Here is a 25349-nt window from a genome sequence, read left to right on the forward strand (position 1 = left end):
AATTGTACCGATTTTCGTCCTTAAAAAATTGCCCCATCTTATTAGCGAGGCAAAGCAAAATACAGCCAATCTGGGACCTAAAGTTGGGGTCTCGTCTTATAGTCAAACCGTCTTATAAGCGAAGATGTACGGTATGCGAAATCAGTTATATTTCCCATGTTATCACTAACAGGGTGTAATCATCCTGGAAATTGTGCTTTTCATGCATAATCATAACATCGTTTCGCGCGTTTAAAAAAAGTTAATATTGGAATTTAATTTTGAATCCATTTTAAATATAATATTTATGTATTGTCCTCGGTGGTAATGAAAAGGTCATAGACCGGACGGACTCGTATGACTTGAAGGAAAGAACAAACACAATATTGTTGATTGAAAAAGGGCATTTATTATAAAATGCCATAAAAAAGATAAAAATAGAACAGATTCTTTCCAGAAAGGCATAATGGGTGGTAAAAACATGCCACACGTATAAACACATACATAAACATGAATTTGAATGTGATGACGGCGGGAAAACACGCCCAAAATAAGTATAAAAGACAAATATTTTATGCGTATAACAGTAAAATAAGAAACAAATGTGTTTTACACACAGGTAAAAACATACATAGTAAGGGAGTCAAAACCTTGTAAGGGAGTCAAAACCTTATGGCGGAGAAGGGGTGGAGGTGGGTTGTTAATTTCGACCATATTGGATGCCATGTTAGTCTAGAAGGATCCAAAGGGCCACACTGAATTTGATTGGTCAAAAGAGCCCATGTGACCCCACACTGAGGTTATACACAAGTAATTAAATATAAGGCTTGAACCAATATAATGTTCAACAATTAAGAGATCGTACAATGACATAAAATATTTTATGTGTGCATAAAATATTATTTATGTATTGTCCTCGGTGGTAATGAAAAGGTCATAGACCGGACGGACTCGTATGACTTGATAAGGCGTAAATTTAAACGTCTGCTTTCTTTAAATGATTGCTACACAGTATTACAAAATGGGGGTAAACATTAATTACTAAGTGCACTTTGCTCTCTTTCTGTTTCTTCGTTGGCGCATATTGATAAGGAATGTAAACTTATTTTACTTCAATCTGACCCTCTATATGAATGTGCTTGTATTATTGAATCTTTCACTGACTACTATCTTAAACCTTTTATTGAAAATGTACTTAACAAAACTAGAAATCGTATCAAATTTGAGTTTTGTAACAAAGGTCTTGATTTAATTGACCTTCCTAAAATATTCAATGATAAAAATGTACGTCGGTTGATTCCCCCTTATTTCCGCAATACTGAATCACCCCTTATTTGCTACAAATATAGTAAACCTGTAAGAAGTATCGTTTTTAATTATAATTCTATTTCCACAGATATAAATGTAATAAGAAATTGTCCTACATTTTGTGACTGTACTAGTTCTAAATATATGGTCCAGTTGGACATGTTATAACTGGGGATCTTAATTTCATTCAAAATAAAAACCTTAGAAATTTGCTACGCAGAGGCCCTAAGTACAGACTGCCTATTCCTGTTGATTTTGATGACTGCATTAAGAATATCGTAACATCCTTACATGATTATTGCACTAAATGGTGCAGGAAGGAAAATGCTGAAATTACTGCACTCAATGATTGGAAAACAAAAATATTTAGTATGGCCATGAATGAAATATGTTTTTATGATACACATCCTTTGGCCCTACCACATTCACCTAAATTTAATAAACAAAATCTCTGTAAATTGCTTGAAGACTTAAAATCTAAATTCGTCTTAGTTCCTGCTGATAAGGCTGCTAATAATGTTATCATAATATGACGAGTGTTTTATGTTCAAACTATTTCACAAGAACTTTCACAAACTACATCATATTGTGAGTACAATAAGCAACCTAATGAAATTATTACCGACCATATTGCCCAATGCATAAAGTTAAATGTAATAGTCAATATTACTGACAAGAAATTGCCATCACTTTACTGGATACCTAAATTACATAAGACGCCATATAAAAGTCGTTTTATCGCTAATTCAGTGTCTTGTACCACCAAACAATTATCAGTGTATCTGACATCTGCATTGAGTGCTATTAGATATTATATAGCTAAATTTTGTAATAAAGTTTATGAAAATAGTAATATTAACCTATTTCGGTCAATAAAAAACACCTTAGAAGTTATTGATAAAAATTGAAAATAAAAAATATAAGGTGTCACAGGTAAGTACTTATGATTTTTCGACACTATATACAACGCTTCCTCACGCTTTAAAAAAAATCCAAACTTGTTTCTTTGATTGAAAAAACTTTTGCTAGAGAGAAATGTTTGTATCTAGCTTTAAACACTAAAACAGCTTTTTTTACTAATCAGATATTAGATAATTACATCATTTGGACTGGTCTTGACTTTTGTGCAGCACTTACTTTTCTTTTGGATAACTTGTTTGTTGAATTTAATGGTAAAATATTTAAACAAATTATTGGCGTTCCTATGGGTACTAATTGTGCGCCACTTATAGCTGACCTTTTTTTATATTGTTATGAAAGCGAATTTATGTTAGAATTATCTAAAACTAAGCAAGTAGATTTGATTAATTGTTTTAACCTTACTAGTAGGTACATTGATGACATACTTAATTTAGATAATCCATTATTTGAACAATATATTCACAAAATCTACCCAAAAGAACTAGTCTTAAATAGATCGTGTATATCCAATACAGACGCTGCGTATTTAGACTTACATTTAACTATTAATAATAATTTGATCAAAACTAGTTTATACGACAAACGGGACGATTTTAACTTTGAAATTGTAAATTTTCCGCTTCTAGATGGCAACATCCCTAAACGACCTTCCTATGGTATTAACATTTCGCAGTTGGTACGTTATGCCAGAGCATGTTCGTGTATTGAAGATTTTAATGATCGTAATCTAATATTAACTAAAAAATTGCTAAAACAGGGCTTTTTGTATCATAACCTAAGAAATAAATTTGCTAGATTTTACTCTAAGTATGGTGATTTAATTTCAAAATATAATGTTTCTTTAAAATGGCATTTAAATAATGGAATCTCCCATCCATCATTTTACGGGGATGTTTTGAAGCGTGTCCGCAAATTAAAATATGTTAAACCGAATGTTCATATTAAACTTTTCAATTTAATTGACTTGTTTTTATCAAAAGGATACGATGCTTATGTACTTAAAAACACGTGTTTGATGGTTTTCGATTCACTATATCTTTCTTCCCTTAAAATTTGGAATCATTAGTGATATTATAGGCATTTTTCACTGTTGAATAAAATTGTGTCATTGTGTCGTATGAACAAATCTGCATGAATACTACTTTATAGGCATTTTTCACTGTTGAATAAAATTGTGTCATTGTGTCGTATGAACAAATCTGCATGTAAACTACATTTGGACTCAAATCGTACATCAAATCATTTCTGTCTTCAGTTGTCAAAACACCTATGTACTGTTTGATTCCAATAATGTCGCTTTAATGGAATTACCATTTTTATTCATTTGCTTCTTAATATTAGATCACCTAAACTTGTTTTATTAGTAGCACAGCCCCATTAATATTTTTATTTAGTAATGCCCTTGGAATTTGTTCACGTCATTATGTCATTATGGATTTTTGTGACGTCATACGACCGACTTTCCCAGTTGTAATCTACATGCATAGGTCATTGGGTTTATAACGTTCCATTTTATTTATATTTTCTCTCTGATAGGCGTTTCTTGTTTGATTTAATTATTTTTAATTTGTTTAGCAGTCACATAAACAACCAAGCTATGTAATATGGAATTTTTACACCCATTATTGCTGCTTCTTCCTGTATTTGCGCGATGATTATCTGAGATATTAACTATATAATTCTATATTCTCAAATCTTTTCTATAAAGAAGGAATGTAGTTGACAATTGTTAATAGTTTTATTTGATCGTTCGTCAAAAAGTTGTAATTCTGTTACTCTTGTATCTTCAATGCAATTGAGTAATTAAATAGTAATTAAATTGAATGCGTTTTAATTCCCTTTTATTATTGTTTAATTTGAGTTACAATGCTATGACGTTAAATTTTATTTACACTTAAATGTTTTATGAATATTGCTGGGCCAAGTGTGAGGTTGAGCGCTCTATAACCAGGTTTAAACCCCCAATGCTTTGCATTGACCGTTCCAAGGCGGTGACCCCAGCTTTATTCATATTTTGTGTTTATGTTGGTTTGTATTGTGCTGTATTGTGCTGTTTTGTACTGTTTGGGCAAACGGTCACTTGCCTTAAATAAAGGACCAACTAATTGTTTTTAATGAAAATTCAATACTGCTCCAGCAGCTGGAGTTTCACTTCTTTATATTAAATGTGCACTCTGGACAGAGGACAGATTTCCCACAAAAACTGAATGTACTATATAACACTCCACATTTTGTGGAACTACCTTCTAACTTGTGCTCTGTATGCTATAAACCTATTGTAGTTTAGCTTTGAACTGTAAACAGAACGATTTTTCCTGTTGTACATGTACATTATGGCCAGAGAGACACCACTGAACCATGAATGTGAGCACTCAACTGTGAAGTCTACTTCATCTATTTTTAGATGATATATTATGCTCTATTGAATACACATTGGTTAGACATTTAAAGTTGTTGAAAAGGTGTTGCCTTTCCAATAGGTTGACCAAGGGCACTTACCAATATCTCAGTCAGGTACATAGTACCGTAATTACTTTATGTTTTCAGACACTCTTAGTTTTCAGACACCCCCTTTTTTAGCAAAAATAATTCTTTTTCGTGACTCTTTATTTTCGGACACACGAGTTTTCGTCCGTTATTTATGTCTCTAAGTTTTCGGACAGTATATTTTACAGAGCTATTTTACCAAATTTCGAGCCTGTTTTCGATATCTAATGACTCTTCGATCATGGGGTTTTACAACCAGATTAAGGTTCATGTAGAGGCTTCATTTTGAAAAATGTGGGACCCCAAGCCTTGAACTCAAATTTGACTAAAGGAAGAGTGCCACACTGAAAATGTATACATATATGCTTTAAATGATGTTTTTCCTTCAAACTGCTACCAATTTTGTACATCAACGTATCATACCATCCACAAAATCAATCAAAATTCAAAGCGATTTTAACACTAAAATATACATTATTTTCAAAAATCTGAATCATGTTTATTCCACGTATTTCGGCGGAAAATTATATAACTAGTGAATAATATCGACATTGACGAGGGCAAGTTACGCTTAAATAGTAAAAAAAGATTACATATCTAGAAATATCAAAACTCGAACACATGTCATTTCATCACCATGGGGGCAGCCATTTGTAAATTCATAAAATAGAAAGAAACATGCTAAAAACTCACTCATCGCCAAATTGACATTCCAAACGGTTGACGATGACAAATGCATTGGATTGTAATCTTTCCGTTGATGTTTGCAAACTGCACGATCAGACCTCATAAACACTCAAAAGAATAACTATGTAAGAAGCATTTCACCAATGTTTACAATTATTGTCGAATCACCATACTTATATTATTGCGCATAAAATAATACGCTTACAGACTGACAGAAAGATCGATACGTAACTCCGTTAAATTCATCACGGTATACTATTCTATTGATAATATATAATAACACATCGCTTTAACAATCTAAAAGGATAAATAATTCTTTTAAAAAAAGTTTTTAATAACGAAAGTGAAAACAACGGAAGTTAGATGGATATTCTGTAAGATGCACTTCGGCTCCAGAAAAACAAAACAAATAAACTAAAAACGACATGTGGGGGACAATTTTCAGCTGGAAAATATTTGAAATAGGGTAAGTGATGATATCTTTACGTGGTCATTTCTGTTATTGAGTGCGATCTCTTGCTGATTAATGTTAATAGTTGTTTTACTAGTTGCGAACCAACTGTCAAAAAAAGTTTATGTTTTCTCAGGTATGTGTATACACATACCCGGTTTTCTCACCACTGCACGTGGTTTCGACCGATTTGTTTTGCACGTTTTTCTACGGAGCACAGCGAGTGCCACGCTTTCAAAATGGGTAGAAGGAATCGAAATATAAAATCAATCGGTTTGCCAATTTCTTTATATGCCGTTACAATTTTATATGTCGTCTGCAATCTATTTCAATTTGAGATGGTTTAAATTTGCAATTTGGTTGAGAGGTAAATAACACAATTGTTAAGCCTTTGAAAAAGAATTGTGACTCTTATTATCCACCATACCTGGATTTTTAAAAAGTAGTTACGTTTTAGTTATTTTTAGAACTTTGTTTAGAAAATTTATCCAAAATAGGCAGTTGAATTAAAACTCATTTGTTGTTTTATGACAATAATTTTCATTGAAATGTTGCTAACTTGACCTTGTATATGTATATAGCTTTGTATTTATTCAACTTAAGGTAGTGCATATCCTTCCTAACTTTAGATTGAGATTTTGTAAATTAGTGTAAAAATGTATTGGTTTTAAACCAAAATATGAATAAAGAACACAAATATTGAATGTCAAAAATGTGTTTATGTTATTCTATCCGTCTTTAGCTTTAAAATGATATATCGTTTGACCATATTGTACCACATTGAATGAAGAAAAACCATAGCGAATTTTTAATGAATTTTATCCCCCCCATGAACCTTAACATCATAAAACATTGCGAGTGCATGCCTGAGGGCAATGGACCTTTACATTTGTGTAATTGGGTAAATAACCTTGTAAACTGGAATTAAACAATGGTTTCGCCCGATAGCATAAGCGTTATGACAATTACCAGGGGTAGTGCCAATTAACAGTTCAATTATCTACTGCAATGGTACTACCCCTTCTCAGTAAAATAACTGTGACAAATACTAAATGTTTCAAATTGTGATGCACCCTATTACAAGTTTTACAAACAATGGAAGGTGTTACACAACAACTATCGGAAATGAACAAACTAAGAATTCATAGTTTGCTTTTTTATTATGTTAATTACAGGTTCATACAAGCGTGTATCGGTACATCACATGCCCATTTTTTACCTCGTTGCTCAAAGTACAACCTTGAAGTAACTTTCTGTAAAATAAATTAAGCATTTACAATTATTTAAAATGCAGCGCAAACATGTATAACTGTAATTTATACTATACGGCACGGTATTTTACAAGCGCTGCTATTATCGGTAGTCGTTGATACAATTGACGCTTATTTCGGACACTTCCATTTTCGACTCTAAGTTTTCGGACACCTGTATTTTGTTAATATTTTTCGTATCTAAGTTTTCGGACACGAAAAAAAATAAATTTTTAAGTGTCCGAAAACATGAGTAAATACAGTAATACATGTTGAGGTAAAGTGTGTAGGCACTGTAATCCACTGCATTGTATCTGTTCTAATAAGGCCAATGACAGGGAGTTTGTTGTAGTGAACAGGTAAAATAGGCACATATTGTGGACAGTGGTAAATAGGCACAGAATGTGGACATAGTGTTGAATTTTGATATGCTAATGACAGAAGTAAACAGCTGTTCTCATTGATATATAAATCACTTGAGCATGATATATTTTGGCCTAAAAACCTTGTTTGCTTTAGTTTCAAGTTAGACTGGTTGACAGCAGTTTGAGAGTAAAATAGATCATGATGATGCAAGGCCTATTGAATTAGGGAGTGATACATCATTTGAAGAGGTGCCAATTTACTTGAGTTAACAAGATTGTGTGGAGAACAGTTGTGAAAATTTTTCAGAGAGTGAAGTGCCGCATTATTCAAATTAGAATATTCTGTTGAACCGATACAGAATATTCTGTTGAACTGATACTGAAATAAATACTGAAATAAATAATTGACACCTTTTAAACTGCAACCGAAACATCAATGGTGGATAATGTCTGTTTGCCTTAGGCCACAGAGGACAGAACTGTATAGTGGTTTACAAATTGTACCTTCTGGCTTCAGCTTTCCAGAGTAATCGTTGCAGGGTGACATGTCTTATGAGTGGTCCGTCAATGAAAACGGAATGGACAAACAGACCTACATGCAGAGTCCTGAGAAGCGAATGAAGACTTCTCACTACGCCGAGATCAAGTATCCCTTGGTCCACAAATTTACACTGAGTTGAAAAATCCATTGTACAACGACATATCAAGCAGTTACCAGCCACCTTCCACTACTGCAGGGGGCATGAAAGACCCTCAAAAGCCTATGCCTGTCTATGTAGATAACTCAGCGTCAAATCTGGCATTGGGTGTTGAACTCAGTGCCGCCTCGTACAACATGAGTGAAGCTCTACTGTCACTACCTGTTTTTAAACAAGATTCTTCCAAGATAAATTTCCAGTACATTCTTGGAGCGGCTACCTCACAAGCCGTGAAATTGAACGAGGAGACATTAACATATCTTATCCAAATGCAGTCGTATGAGGTCAAGATAAAAAAACTTGGCACTATCATTGGCTCGAAGGTGTTGTATAGGAGCACATTACGTGTGTGCTTTCACGATAGGCGACATCAGTTCATGGGGACAGAACTGCTCGATTTCTGGTCAAAGTCTCGACCAGGGGAGAGAATTCTTGATTTTGACATTCCATTGTCGTACGGTTGATTGACGTGATTGTTAATCCCCGAGAACACAACACCATTGACTTTGTTTGGGACCCATCAAAAGACACTGGCATTTATGTGAGAGTGAATTGTATAAGCACAGAATTCACTGCACAGAAACATGGCGGGGTGAAAGGTGTTCCGTTCCGCCTGCAAGTTGAGACCAGAGATTCTGAAAGCCAAGATTCCCAGCTTATTCACTGTGCCTCCTGCAAAATGAGAGTCTTTAAACCAAAAGGTGCTGACCGCAAACATAAGACAGATTGGGCAAAAATGAGCAAGAAAACCCTTATTGAAAAGGAAAACTATTATTCCTCATATGAATGCACTGTTTTAACGGAAATCCCAGTTGAACAAGTGATTCAAGCCCAGGTCGAGAAACAGCAGTCACTGGTTCACAAGGAAAGTGAGGTCTCAAGATGTTGCGATCAGTTCAGCAACCACAGCCTACCGATTTGCTCTAGCCCAAACAGTCCTCCAAGTACAGACATTAAACTGGAGTATTCGACATCTCATAACGAGCTGAAATACCCGCCATCATCACCTGTCAGCGCAAACAGCGTGTCTAGCGATGGCTCGTTTACATCGGTCATCCCCAAAACGATGTCCGTCTATGCTACGGCGAATGAAGTTAAAGCCTGGTTGTACCACAACCGCTTTGCCAACTACATCAGCCTGTTCAGACTGCACAGGCTTATCTGGGACGACACTTTACGCACATGAATTATGCCCAGTTTTCTCAGAACACGACTCATTTTCACTACCGCTGTTGTTGAATACTCAGACTGAGATGTGAGATTGAACCTAAATTTTAATATAATTGTTTATCTGTTTGTCAATAATAAGTTGCTTGATTTAAATTCGTTCCTCTGATAATCAGATTCATGTATAAATGATAGTACTTATATCTGTTTTTGTAAACAGTTAAAGGACTGAGAGAATGTATTTTGGTGTATACTAAAAGGTCCCAAAGATTTGCATAATATTTTTGTAACCATTATATTTCTGTGTGAATATTGTTTGAATTGTTAAACTTACTATGAATATGGCCTTGCTCTGTGAAAAGGGGGTTTAATGCATAATCCTTAAGTGTGGTTAGAGATAAGCCTGTGCAGTCTGCACAGGCTTATCAGGGACAACACTTTCTGCCGTAACTGGATTTTTGTAAAAGAAGAGACTTTATTAAAACCAAAAATAATATAAAAGCGGTAAGTGTCGTCCCTGATTAGCCTGTTTGGACAGCACAGGATAATCTGGGAAGACACATTTCGCACATGCATTAAACCCCCTTTTCACAGAGCAAGGCCCAATTAAATTGAAATAGTCAAATATTATCAGGAAAAAAATAAATGTCTGCTAGTCTTTATTATGACCCATATTCTCCAATTTTTTTTATTATATTTGTTCATAAGACATTTCATGAGTTTGTCAGACATTATTTATGGAATGCAATATATGATTTATTCAGATAAATAATCAAGATAACATTTACTGTCTTGAATTATAGATTTTGAGCTTCTGTTTGCTATAGGAGGTTTTGGGGATTCCGATAATGACGTCACGTTTGCGCATGTTCAAATTTTGGCCGTCAAAACTGCGGCCATTCTGCTATTGTTTGCATTGATGAAACGCATTGTGATAAGGTTACAAACATGTTCGCGACCCTTTTGAAGAACAAAAAATACTCATAAATTGAAATTCTTTGAGATTAAATTGAATCCAATGAACGAACACAAATAAGGACGAAAACAAACAACAAATTGATGATTTAATGTAATCAACATATAGAAACTGATTTGAACCTATTTGTCTGTAAAAACTTACCTTGTTACAGATTAACTAAATCCTCTCGATAAATGTTAATGTTTTTAATTTAACTGTTCACACCAATTTTTACACTCTTTGTTTCAGCATTTTAACCCAGTGTTTAATTGACCCTTTCTTTATCACAAACCAATGATCTCGATATGATCGGATACTGTCCAGACTATTACTAAGAAAACAGTGTGTCATAAACCCAGGGACCTATACTTGTATGACTCTGTATGGGGTCTCTGCATAAACCACATGCGTCTGGTCATTAAACACAATTTATGATACCTCCATGTCATCTCTCGACATATTAAGTCAAAAACTTAACAGTTGCTTTGCTATTTGAACATATTTAAAAATAGACATTTGTCCGAAATGGATTAACAGCTAGGAACTATTAAGTATATATATATTAGCCAGTTTAAACATAATAATAAAGTGTTTAATAACTATACATTTAAAATATTGTACACATTAACTGCTACACAATTAACGTATTTAACGGATACCTGCAAATGTAAATTCTGCTATAATGTCTAAAGATCGTGCGTTACTGCAGTGTTCGAAACATCATCATGAAAACAAGCAATCGCGTTTGGTCATTATAGGGATATAAAATACTTGCGTTAAATAAATTAAATGTGTCTATTAATGGTATCATAAAATGCTAGATTTGTATCGCTCATTATCACTACAGACGAGTTTTCAATATACGTGTGCATGCAAAGAAAGTTCAATTTGCAAAATATGCAGATGTTTTTTTCAATTTGAATGCTTAAATTTAGTAATATTTTCATTCGATGTTAACGAAACGAAAATTCATTCAATGAAAAAGAAAATTAAAAATACATTTCAAGATTGAAATGTATTGAGCTATTTTAGGGCTTTGTTTATTTAACTGATTCAATGCACCCCTTACACTAAATTTCAATCCCGGATGAAAAATAACACTATCGCATCCACACCACTTATAATAATATTCAAATCGTTATATGTTTTATTATTTTTGAAATATCTTTAATTAAATTCTTATTTTAAAAAAGAATACGGGTATTTATAGTTTTGTTTTGTGAAATTGTAAGTATTAAGTCTTCCGACTGTCACGTAATTACGCATCGTTCGTGGAGAACACACAGTAACAAACAAAGTTCATTTCTGTTTTCATCGAGATTTATTTCTGTTAAATAATTTCTAACACAACGCTTCTAATGTTCATGTAAGCGCCAAAATTACCTGGTGCGCCTGTAATAGGTACAAAGGTATATGTACAAGTGGCGTTTGCATCCCGCGAATATTTCTTGGAATCTGATTGGAAGCGGCACCAGTAGAAATTTGGTTCCCGGTTAACAAATAGAGTACCAATAACATTGGAAAGAATCGACATTTTTCTAGAAATATAATCAATGTTTTTTACCGTCCTGTGCTGTCTTAAAGGAGCTAATCAAATTCTGTAAGTACCCATAGAGTGCGTTATGTATCCGTTAATCGATTCGCTAACATTATAAAGGCTGTCAGCATGTGATTTGCATGGTAAAATAGTATATTGTGTGATTGTTTTGCTAAGGCATGGCCTACACGTGTACGAACAATGATCGTTTAGTCCATTTCATTTAATAGACGCTTGTCATTGCGAACAGATGGTATAATACAAATTTGATAAACATATACATAGAATTCTTTACAAATTTAAGTAGCTAAATTACTGTGTTTACGTTTAATAGTAGAAATTCAATAATGAAAGATATTGGCTTATCTCCCTTTGTTCAGTGGCAAATTGTTCTTAGGGAAAACATGCGAATTTAGGTATAAATAAGTGCTAATAAACGGTAGTTGGAATTGTTGATTTAAAACGCATTTTAAAGCTGTTCTTTATGCAAATATGTATAATTTTACATTGGTAAGAAAATGTGCAAAGCCCTTGTTTTATCATTTGCTACATATAATGATTTCTTTACATTGTATATTTAATGCTTTCTTTAATACAAAGAGTCACATGTTGTGTCACTTACTAGAATCGTCTCTTTGAGCCAATGAATAGTCACCACTTTGGATTATTGAAAGAAATATATATATGGTTGACTTTGATCAAGATAGATAATCGATGTTTGGAAATGTGACAATGCTGGCGGTATTTGCCTCCCTTATACAAAAGGCAATTTATTCAAGGAACTTTGTGATTGTTTAGTAAGCGCAACAGATTGAAATTAAAACCAAACAAATATTGTTTTTTCATTTATTAATTACATTGTCACATATCCAATATACTTGAACATGTACGTGGTACATGTATTGCATTATTGAGTATTCCTAGGACTGAAAGATTGTTTTGTTTATTTCAGTCAATCGTTTTCATCGTTTTCAACGTTTTCACGTAGCCATTTCACCGGACGCTGCGTCGTCACTGTTTTCACTGGAAAAATAAAGATACAAGAAAACGCATTGAGAAGTTACTCTTTTAACCGATTAAGACAGTACATTAATTGAAGAATTTGAATTTCATTGAAAAAATCACTTGACATTTCTACGCCATGTCTCGAGCTGATGACGATCCAGAACCTCGTCAAAGAACGTTGACCGAAAAGGGCCTAACGTATGAACTAGATGTCAGAGGCAAAGAAAGAAGGCATTTAATTAATAATTTGAACAATCTTTCAACCAGCCTAAGTGACACTCTAAAATATGAACCAAACCCTGAAGCGGTGAAATCAATATACACAATTTGGCTAAGTGCTTATGAACAATTATTGTCAGTTCACGAAAAAGTACAAGGACTACTTGACTTAGAAACAGCCAAACATGATCACGAATTATTTGAAAGGCAATCTGTGGACTTCTTGACTATGAAGCGTGCTGTAGAGCAGTGGTTCATGGAACAATCACAGGGCCGCACAGGCACCAAAAGCGATGGAAAATCTGTGCGAAGCCGTGTCAAGACAGATGTTTCAAGCCACGTATCAATTGAAAGGGTCAAAGAAGACCAGCGAAAGGCAGAGTTACTCGGCAGACAAGAAGCCTTTAAACAGAAAAGGACCATAGCAGAAGAAAAACTGCGCCTGAAACTGAAAGAAGAACTTGAAATACAAACTGAGATTAATGTTAGTGACGCTAAATCACGAATTTTGGCTCACTTGGAAAAAAGTATTCTAGAGGATAGTGCCTTTGAAACAAAACCACAAATTCCAGATGTAAGCACAATAAAAATTGACAAAACTCAAGAATCGTTTGGAATAAGTGTGGCGCGTGAGCTTAGTAAGCCACGTGCGGAAATAAATAAATTCTCTGGCTCAGCGTCTGAGTACACAAGATTTAAAAGACAATTTCAATCAAGAGTCAGCAACAACACAGATTCCTACGACGAGAGGCTCAATTATCTGCTTCAATTTACTACATGAGAAGCACACAAAATTGTAACAGGATATTCTAATTTGAAAGCGGAAACTGGTTACAAGGCAGCCTTCTAAGAGTTCGAAGAGAGATATGGCGACGCTGACGTCATCGCCCAGACGTACATCAAAACGGCGCTAGATTGGCCCATCATCAAGGAAGACAATCCAAAGGCACTTGATGAATTTGCCATATTTCTTCAAGAATGCCAGTTTGCGGTTGAGGATGTTGACGCAGGGAGAGTACTAGAATACTCCGAAAATTTAAGAGCAATTGTACAAAAATTGCCTTTCTATCTACACGACAGATGGCGAAACCTTGTGTATGAACAAAAAGGAAAGGGTCAAACCATAAAATTCGAAATGTTAGTGACCTTCGTAAGAAAAGAGGCCAAAAAGGCAAATGACCCCGTGTATGGGAAAGAAATGCTCATGAGCAATTCAACTAAATCTGCAAACGTTAAAAACAAACAAGTGCCCAAGTCGCGGCGAACCATGGCAACAATAGTAAGTGACAATAAGAGGAAATAGCTCTGCTACTAATCCATGCTTATTTTGTGCAGGACATCACAACCTGTGTGACTGTAAAAATATCACATTGAATCTTCTTAAAGACAGATACACTTTATTAAAAACAAAGGGTTTGTGCTTCAGCTGCCTTAAAACGGGCCATAGGAAATATGAATGTAAAGGAAAACTAACATGTAACATTTGCAAAAGGCTACATCCCACCATCCTTCACGTACAGCCACGTATGGAAGTAGTAAACTCAAATGAAGCCAATGCAACATTGGCTGCAAAAACAGGTCAAATATATGCAGCGCGTACGGGGGCTGGCACCGCATTGCCAATCGTGCCAGTAAGAGTAAAGGCTAAAAGCAGCGACAAGTTTGTAGAGACATACGCCTTCTTGGATTCGGGTAGCACTGCCACGTTTTGTTCAGACCGAGTGCTGCATTTACTTGGAATCGAGGGAAAGAAGACCATTCTGAACCTAACTACTCTCAGAAACAAGCAGAAACAAACCACTAGAGAGGTAAGGGGCTTGGAGATCAGCTCCCTGGATGGAGAGCACACAATAGAGCTCCCACCGGTATTTACTCAGCCGTCTCTGCCATTATCAAGAGCAGATGTCCCAAGTGAGGAAGATGTCACCGGATGGCCTCACCTGAGAGACCTAGAGCTCGAAAGGATAGACAGTGAAGTGTACCTATTAATAGGAGTAAACGTACCCAAGGCAATGGAACCATGGGACATTATTGCTAGTAAAGACGGTGGTCCTTTTGCAATAAAGACCATCTTCGGTTGGGTTGTTAACGGACCACTAGAAGTCTCTGGAGAAGACACAGAAAGTTTCGCACAGGCACACTTCATGAAAGGATCTGCGTCATTAGAAGAGCAGGTAAGAGACCACTTTAATAAAGACTTTCCCGAAAGAAGTATTGACGACAAACTCAAAAATTCAAAAGAAGATTGTCAGTTTATGGAATCCATGAAACAGTCGCACAAGCAGAATGACCACTTCTTTGTAAATTTGCCATTTAAACACCAATGTGTAGCTATGCCAAACAACAAAAAACAAGCAGAGCAAAGGCTGACCATGCTGTTAAAGCGCTTTGATAAAAATGCACGATTTCGAGAAGCGTACAACGATTTCATGAACAAGGTCATTGAAAAGGGGTACGCTCTGAGGGTTTCACCGGACGACAAGCCTGAAGATGGTCAGGTCTGGTACATGCCTCACCATGGTGTATTCCACCCAAAGAAAAACAAAATCCGAGTAGTGTTTGACTGCGCTGCACGTTACGGAGGGACATCCCTGAATGACCAGCTCTTGCAAGGACCAAACTTGACGAATACACTAGTCGGCACCTTAACCAGATTTAGACAGGATGAAGTCGCAGTTATGGGGACATAGAAAGTATGTTCTACCAAGTCAATGTGTCCCCTAGCGACAGAAATTTCCAGAGGTTCCTTTGGTGGCCAGAGGGCGACACAAGTGCAAAACCAGTGGAGTTTCAAATGGTCGTGCATTTGTTTGGATCGACATCATCTCCAAGCTGTGCCAATTATGCTCTGCGGCAAACCGCAGAAGAAGCGAGAGGAAAGTTCAATGATGAGGTTGTTAACACTGTGCTGAGGAACATGTATGTGGACGATTGCCTGTAATCCGTAAAAACAGAAGATCAGGCGATATCACTGGTTAAAGATTTGCAAGCGGTCCTCAAAGGAGGAGGGTTCCACATATCAAAATGGGTTAGCAACAGCAGACGGGTTATGCAGTCCATTCCAGTACAAGAAAGGGCAGCCGAGGTAAAGAACCTCTACCTTTACTCCGACCAGTTGCCCTTAGAGAGAACTCTAGGCGTGAGCTGGAACCCAGACTCAGATGTTTTCAGCTTCACTGTCGACATTAAGCATCATCCACATTCACGTAGAGGAATTTTCTCCACAGTCAGCAGCATCTACGATCCCCTAGGGTTCCTAGCACCTATGATCCTCAACGCAAAATCATTGTTACAACAACTTTGTCAGCTTCAAATTTCTTGGGATGAACCCATTCCAGAAAAATACGACGAAAAATGGTGTCATTGGATTCAAGAAATAAACGAACTGCATTACTTTGAGGTAGACAGATGCTTCATACCTTCAGGATTTGGAATAGTGTCCTCGTCAGAGTTGCATCATTTCGCTGACGCTAGTGAAAAAGGGTATGGAATAGTTTCATACTTGCGTATGGTCAATTTAAGCGGAGACGTACATTGCGCATTTGTTATGGGCAAATCACGCGTTGCGCCACTTAAAAAGGTAACAATTCCTAGGTTAGAGTTAACTGCAGCAACAGTGGCAGTGGGAACAGACAAAATGTTGAAACGCGAGCTGGATATTGATATCGACAAAACAACATTCTGGACAGACAGCAGTGATTTTTTTTGCTCAAATTTACAGCCGATTTTCGGCTGCTTCCCAAAAATCTGACCAAAATTTCCCAAAAAAAAGCCCAACTTCCAAAAAAAAAAAAAAAATTTTTTTTTTTTTTTTAGAAAGAAGTCTCATATAACTTAATTATGATTTCATAAATCTAGGTGTCAACTTTATTTTTTAAACATCTTACAAAATATATAACTTGAATTTAGTCATTTTTGTCCATAAATCATTCCCAAACTTGCCACTTTTATTGATTAAAAAAAATCCCAATTTGACCAGACTCCTTTTCTAGAAAACTCCCTGAACATGCACTTAAAAACAATATCACTTCTGTTACTTATAATCCTATTTATAATGCTTAATTTTTCCCAATTTCATGGTTTATCGCGCTATTTTTCACAATTTCACGGTTTATCGCGCTAATTTTCCCAATTCAAAAGGCACAGGCTGTAACAAATTAAAGCAAAAAAAATCACTGGACAGTATGTCAGTGCTGAGATATATAAGAAACTTCACATCAAGGTTCCATACGTTTGTGGCAAATCGTTTAAGCGTTATCCATGAGGGGTCCAAACCTTATGAATGGCGCTACATCAACACCAAACTGAACCCGGCAGACGTCGCCTCCAGAGGTTTGCCTGTTGACCAAAGACAGTGGAAAAATGGATGGATTGAAGCGCCATCATTTCTGCTTCAGAATGAAGACAAATGGCCTTCTACACCGGAGGACGTCGGTAGGATCGATGCAGATGATCCAGAAGCTAAGACCATAGTAGCGATTTGTACCGAAACAAAGCAAGAAAGTAGTGACGTGGGCTCTGTCGCTGATAGATCACGTTCAGACTGTATCGAGCAACTAATAAATAATCACTCTTCCTGGTTCAAATTAAAAAGGAGCATCGCCTGGATTCTGAAGATAAGAGACGAGTTGCGCAGACGTGCTGGTAGGAAAATTTCTCCTACACTGAAGGACGAAAACCTCAACAAAATCACACATAGTGATTTAAAGAAAGCTGAGATCGCTGTTGTCTCCTATGTGCAAAGACAGACTTTCAGTAAGGAGATAGAAGATCTTAAAAGGGATCATTCTCATGTGAAAAGAGACAGCTACATCAGAAAGCTGGACCCAACTTTAGAAAACAATGTTTTGCGGGTTGGTGGACGCCTCAACAAATCAAGCATGCCCGCAGAACAGAAGCATCCGGCCATCCTTCCAAAGGGACATCATTTCATGACATTAGTTTTGCGTCAAGTTCACGAAGATCTCATGCATGCCATTAGACACCACATGTTAGCCACACTACGACATCAATATTGGGTAGTTAACGCGCCATCGGCAATTAAAAAACTGCTCAGAAAATGTGTTACATGTCGCAAGTGCAAATCGCGTGTAGGTGAACAGAAAATGGCTGATTTACCAGAAGATCGAGTAACTCCGAATGAACCACCGTTTACTAGAGTAGGCATAGACTATTTTGGACCTTTCGAGGTCAAATTGAAACGCAGTCGTGTTAAACGTTATGGTGCCATATTTACATGTTTCGCAAGCCGCGCCGTACACATCGAAGTCGCTTACTCACTACATACAGACTCTTTTATAAACGCTTTGCGTCGCTTTATTGCCCGTCGCGGTCAAGTGAAAATAATGCGATCTGATAATGGTACAAACTTTGTGGGTGCAGAGCGTGAACTGCGGCAGGCAGTACAGGAGTGGAACTATAACCAGATAAGTGACGCTATGCTGACTAGAAACATAGACTGGAAATTCAATCCACCTGCAGGCTCGCATCATGGAGGCGCGTGGGAACGTTTGATACGATCTATAAGGTCTGCTATGAACAGTACAATCAGGGAGCAGGTCTTAGACGACGAAGGGCTACACACATTATTGTGTAGGATAGAAGCAATTCTAAACGATAGACGTATTTCAAGAGTTTCTGACAGGTTTGACGACCTGGGAGCTCTGACACCTAATCACCCATTGCTGTTGAAACGTAACCCGAAATTACCACTTGGACTCTTCTGCAAAAATGACAATTACTGCAGAAGACGCTGGCGGCAGGTTCAGTATATGGCGAACATGTTCTGGCAGCGCTGGATTCGCGAGTATCTACCCCTGTTGCAGGAACGTCAGAAATGGCATGAGAGAAGAAGAAACTTGCAAGTTGGAGAGGTTGTCCTAATCGTTGACAGCACGGCACCCAGAAACTCATGGCCAATGGGGATAATAGAAGAAACTTTGCCCGACCGCTCGGGTGCTGTTCGTCAGGTCAAAGTGAAAACGGCAACGAATAAGTTAACACGGCCAATAGACAAGCTATGTGTTATCTTAGAAGCAGAATAAAGAATACAATCTTAGCGAAACGACGCGAAAAGTGATAATAGTGGAAGCTCAGAGTAGACTGGTGTAAATGTTTTTAATTAAATTAAGATTAGAGTTAAAGAATTTCAAAGTAATTATAAACCAAAATGTTTTCTTTGAATAATTTATTGTTTTGTTAGTCCTTGGCAACTTGGCTAAAGACTAATTGTTGCACCAGTCTAGTTTGAGTTGTGAATAGTGTTATACAAGTTCGATTCGCTTCAATCAGAGCCTTCATCTCACCATGGAGACACAAAGAAAGAAGACAGCCATAGTACTATACATTTTCATCAAGTTGTGGTTGTAAATGACTAGTTTGATGTTGGTTTATGTACATAGCGTTTATTTTTATGTGTTCATTTGTATTTGAGTTGCAATTCAGTGTTGACAGTTTAAAGGAATATGGGGTTAAATTAAGTTAATTAAACACTTTGTAATTTTGTCTAATTAAGTAAATTTTGATATAACTTGCTTTATCTCAAAATTGGGGGCTGGTATGTAAGCGCCAAAATTACCTGGTGCGCCTGTAATAGGTACGAAGGTACAAGTGGCGTTTGCATCCCGCGAATATTTCTTGGAATCTGATTGGAAGCGGCACCAGTAGAAATTTGGTTCCCGGTTAACAGAGTACCAATAACATTGGAAAGAATCGACATTTTTCTAGAAATATAATCAATGTTTTTTACCGTCCTGTGCTGTCTTAAAGGAGCTAATCAAATTCTGTAAGTACCCATAGAGTGCGTTATGTATCCGTTAATCGATTCGCTAACATTATAAAGGCTGTCAGCATCTGATTTGCATGGTAAAATAGTATATTGTGTGATTGTTTTGCTAAGGCATGGCCTACACGTGTACGAACAATGATCGTTTAGTCCATTTCATTTAATAGACGAGTTAATTGTTATTGTTTACATTCGGGATTTTCCGCGCATGCGCACTGACTGGTTGGCAAAAACACTGGTTACAGTAACGTAAAACATGTATAAAGGGCTTTTGTTTAGTCAATAAATTGATAATAAAAACGAAATAAACATTAAAACTCTTTAAAAAAAAGTGCAAATATAGCATATTTAGTACCAAATAAATGTATATTCACAAATAAAATTTCCTCTTCATAAAAATACGAAGTAGTTATTAGCATAGAGTAAACGTGATCGGAAGACTTAATACTGACAATTCCACAAAACAAAACAATAAATTAGCCGTATTCTTTCTGATAATAAGACTTGAATAAATTATATTTAAACACTAATAAAACATATTTTAATTGTATTATAATTTTAAGTGGTGTGGATAGTGTTTTATTTCATCAGCGATCAATAGAGTCAGAGGTGCATTTAATCAATCATAAAAAAGCCCTAAAAAGCGGAATACAGTACTGTTTTTAAATATTGGGGTAATTTTCTTTTACATTGAATGAATTTACGTTTCGTTTACATTGAATGAATATAAATTCAATTTACCATACAAACGGAAAAACCCTGCATATTAATTACGCAAATGTAACTGTCTTTGCATGTATATTGAAATCTCTATTAGTAATAAGGAGTGATAAAAATATAGCATTTTATGATAAATGCATATATTTAATTTATCTAACGGCCCCTTTTGTGACTGCTTATGTTCATGATCGTGTTTCGGACCCTGCAGTAATGTACAATCTTTACACATAATAGCGGAGTTAACTTTTGCCGGTACCCGTTAAATACCTTAATTGCATAGCAGTAAAATTGCACAAGAGTTAAATGTATAGTTATTAAACAATGTATTATTAAGTTTAACTGGCTAATAAATATATACACTCGGTCCAGTTAATACATTTCCGACAAATGTCTTCATTTTTGTTAAAATGTTAAAATATTTCATTAATAAATTAACTTATAAGTATTTTTAGCTTTAAAATGTGGCTTACAACAGTTTGATGTGTGCTGCGTGGATGCAGTAGCGTGTATCCCCGTACATATCTTCGATGTTGTTATATTTTCAGCCTTCAGAGGCTGGTGGCGGTATTGTGTTTTTATTATTTTTTAAGAATTGTTTTTAATGAAAATTCAATACTGCTCCAGCAGCTGGAGTTTCACTTTTTTATATTAAATGATTGCTCAATATGCCAAGAGATGACATAGAGGTATCGTGACTTATGTTTACTGACCAGACACTCGTCTGCAACATGTGGTTTATGCAGGGGTCCAAGTGTAGGTCCCTGGGTTTATGACACCATGTTTTCTTTGTAATTGTCTGGACAGTATCCGATCATAACGAGATAATCGGTTTGTGATAACAAAGGTGCAATTATACACCGGGATATAAATGCTGCAACAAAGAGTGCCAAAATTAGTGTGAACAATTAAATAAAACAATTACATTAAATAAAAGAATTTATTGAAGGTAAGTTTTTCCAGACACATAAAGGTTCAAACCAGTTACCCTATGTCGCGTACATACAATTGACCTATTCGTTGTTTGTTTTTATCCTTATTTGTTTTCGTTCATTAAATTTAATTCATTCTGAAAGAATTTCAATTTCTGAGAAGTTTTTAACTATAAAAGGTTGCGATGAAGTGCCAAGTAGAGAGATTTTTGTTTAACCACATACCGAGCTCTTAGATTGTGTTCCACTCCCGAGTTCGTTGTCAGTAAAAACAAATAATAATAACAACAATAAAATCGTTCCAAAGATGCATTTCCTTGCATGCTAATGTTTTATTCAGACATAATTAGTAAAATTATATTTGATATTGTGCATGATTATCATTAAAAATGAAGATTTCGTCAACCTTCTCTATATGCGCTTATATAAATTGCACCTCTTTTGCCAACCAGTGGGCGGAGTCTAAACTTTGCAGGTGCGTGTGACGTCACGCGTTAACTCGTCTATAGACGCTTGTCATTGCGAACAGATGGTATAATACAAATTTGATAAACATATACATAGAATTCTTTACAAATTTAAGTAGCTAAATTACTGTTTTTACGTTTAATTGTAGAAATTCAATAATGAAAGATATTGGCTTATCTCCCTCTGTTAAGTGGCAAATTGTTCTTAGGGAAAACATGCAAATTTAGGTATAAATAAGTGCTAATAAAAGGTAGTTGGAATTGTTGATTTTCACGCATTTTAAAGCTGTTCTTTATGCAAATATGTATAATTTTACATTGGTAAGAAAATGTGCAAAGCCCTTGTTTTATCATTTGCTACAAATAATGATTTCTTTACATTGTATATTTAATGCTTTCTTTAATACAAAGAGTCACATGTTGTGTCACTTACTAGAATCGTCTCTTTGAGCCAATGAATAATCACCACTTTGGATTATTGAAAGAAATATATATGGTTGACTTTTAATCAAGATAGATATTCGATGTTTGGAAATGTGACAATGCTGGCGGTATTTGCCTCCCTTATACAAAAGGCAATTTATTCAAGGAACTTTGTGATTGTTTAGTAAGCGCAACAGATTGAAATTAAAACCAAACAAATATTGTTTTTTCATTTATTAATTACATTGTCACATATCCAATATACTTGAACATGTACGTGGTACATGTATTGCATTATTGAGTATTTGGCCAATTGGCCGCCACATCAAGAAAGCGTGACTGCTCTACTCGATTGTCAAACTAGGACTCTCCTATTCCTTCTTACAACAAAGCACAGCATTTTATTCCAAGGTACATGAACATAAAATTTAGATATTTCCTATCTCATTCTTGGTTGGTTAACTGTTCTCTTACCCCGATTTTCTAAACCCACCCCTTCGAATAACCCTTGTTGATTGGATGGATCGCTTATACACCTACCACATGTCACGCTTATACACCTACCACATGCCACAGCAGAAGAGTGCAATATACAATTATCACTTTGGGAACAGGAGACCTCATATCATTTGCATACTTGATCATACAAACAGATGCTCTCTATGGACAAACCACATTAGTAGTGTGAAACCTAGCACTCCTATAATCGATTACGTAAACCCCGATACCCATAAGATACACACTCAATCCGAACTTGCATTTGTTATGTAAATTGGGAAATTGGATAATTCAATTATTTAAAATACTCCATCCGAAGACATCTGTTATGTTAATTCCTAAATACCGGCAGCATACAGCTACGTTACATGCTCAAACATATTATTAAAATATTTCCCTATTATTAAATCTATCTGTACTTAAATTTCTATCCTAAGAATAAACAATATGCATATACCGTTATCAATCTCTTGCACGACGGTTACATTACATTCACCTCTGTGTTGGGCTCAGAACATTGTGTCACACCTGTCTTACTGACAATAACGTAGTGACGTCACCATCTATGTATAGAATGGGGCTCAGAACGGACTATTGTTATGAAAGCGTCTCATTCATGTCATGATCATACCAAGCGTTCATCATTGAGGTTACAGTATACTTAACAATCTCTTGCACGACGGTTACATTGCATTCACTGCATTAGAGAAAACCATCTCATACCATGATATCTTATATCAGTCTTAATTCATTATTATAAAATTGATATGGTTTCTTGATGTTAAGAAACCAACATACATACACACGTCGAAGCAATTCCTAACGTCACTCAATAAACATTATGTTCAATTGTTGACATTTGTAAAGTGCGTGAAATGATTCCAACTGCGTAAAAGGGCAATAAATTAGTTCCAAAGAGTTGCATTAAAATTCGCAAGTTTTTGCACGATTTATCGTACATTTAAAAGTCATATTTCTTAATTTAATGCATGCGATCTTAAATATCCAATCAAATATACATTGAATGCGTTTGTTCGGTTTTAGCTATTTTATAGACAAAATGGCGTGCTGAGCCTTTCGCAGAGTTGTATGTGAGAGCAAGGAACGACAACTCTGCGTGGAGATTGATACCGTTATGTTACACGACGACTTTTACTCTGATACAATGTAATTGGCCGCGATCAAGAAGTTGACGGCCAATCTATTTTTAGTAACGGAAAACCCCTCTTGTGACGTCACACAAAAACCTCCTATATCCGTTATTGTAAACAAGACTTGACCTGCTCCACTTGACAATCAGCCAAAAAGGAGTTTCACATTCCAAATATACATGTGCCAGTAAGCAGTATTCACAATGGAATAATTTATCGAACAAATCCAAAATGAGGCTTACAGGGCCAAAACACCCTTTTTGGGGAAGGGGCCTCAGTCTTTTTTTAGGGCAAAAATAGCGCGATTTTTTCATCTTTGGGGAAAATAAGACATTTGTATTTCATGTGGATGATGGAGTTGATACATGAAATAAATTATCTGTGAAAGACTCAACTTAAAGCACTGACTGTGGATTTAGATTGCTGATTTAGTGGCATCAATGGTTTGAACCTGGGTCGAGGAAGTGACAACGCAGTCTGTCTCTGTGCCAACCTTGGCATGATCCCACGTACTTCTAGTAAGATTGAGGCTACACACACTCGTGACAGTGACTGTTGATTATTTGAAAACTCCCGCGATACTCTTAGTATTCTTAGCGTCGGAAACTTTAAGTTTCTTGGTATAGTGAGCTCAGTTATGCGACATTTTTGTTGGTTTTCGTATTTACTTTCGTGACCTTGGTCCTAAAGCGTCTGTATGAAACATGTATGTCGTAAAACTAAAGCAAGCTGTAAAAATTAGAGCAAATGAAACGCGTGAAAATGTAAACTGTAAACACACTTAAAGGAATAACTTACCCGGTATTTTTAGTTGATACATCAATATTCCAAAAATATCCACATAACTGAAAAATCATTATTTTGGCTTATAATGAGGGTGTCCGAAAATTTAGAGTGTCCGAAAACCGGAAACTTAGAGTAATTATGGTAGATACGTATTTTTTACGCATTTTTAGTCCCTAAGAAAGTTAAATATCATTAAAGACCTTTCTTACTGTATTCAAGTTTTTTAGGGTTCATCTCCAACCCTTACATACTGATGAGCAGCAAACAGCATAAAACCTGAACAGACTGCAAGTTACTTGCAGGCTGTTCTGGTTTAATGCTATTTGCATAATTATAGCCATTTTCACTTTGCTTCTGAGTGGGAAAGGGTTAAAAAGATAGTTCTTGTTATTATTTTAGATAAATAATCAGTTTATTAGCTTACCTGAGCAGGCTGTGTTCTTGGTGAGCCATTGTGGTCCAGAATGTCCAGTGGCAAGCATCGTCAGCTGTGTTTCATCTAGGTTAGATCCTTACCGCACTAAAGGCCACTTTTTATACCCCCACAAACAAAGTTTAG

This window comes from Dreissena polymorpha, chromosome 8, assembly GCF_020536995.1.
Source record: "Dreissena polymorpha isolate Duluth1 chromosome 8, UMN_Dpol_1.0, whole genome shotgun sequence".
In the NCBI taxonomy this organism is placed as follows: Eukaryota; Metazoa; Mollusca; class Bivalvia; order Myida; family Dreissenidae; genus Dreissena; species Dreissena polymorpha.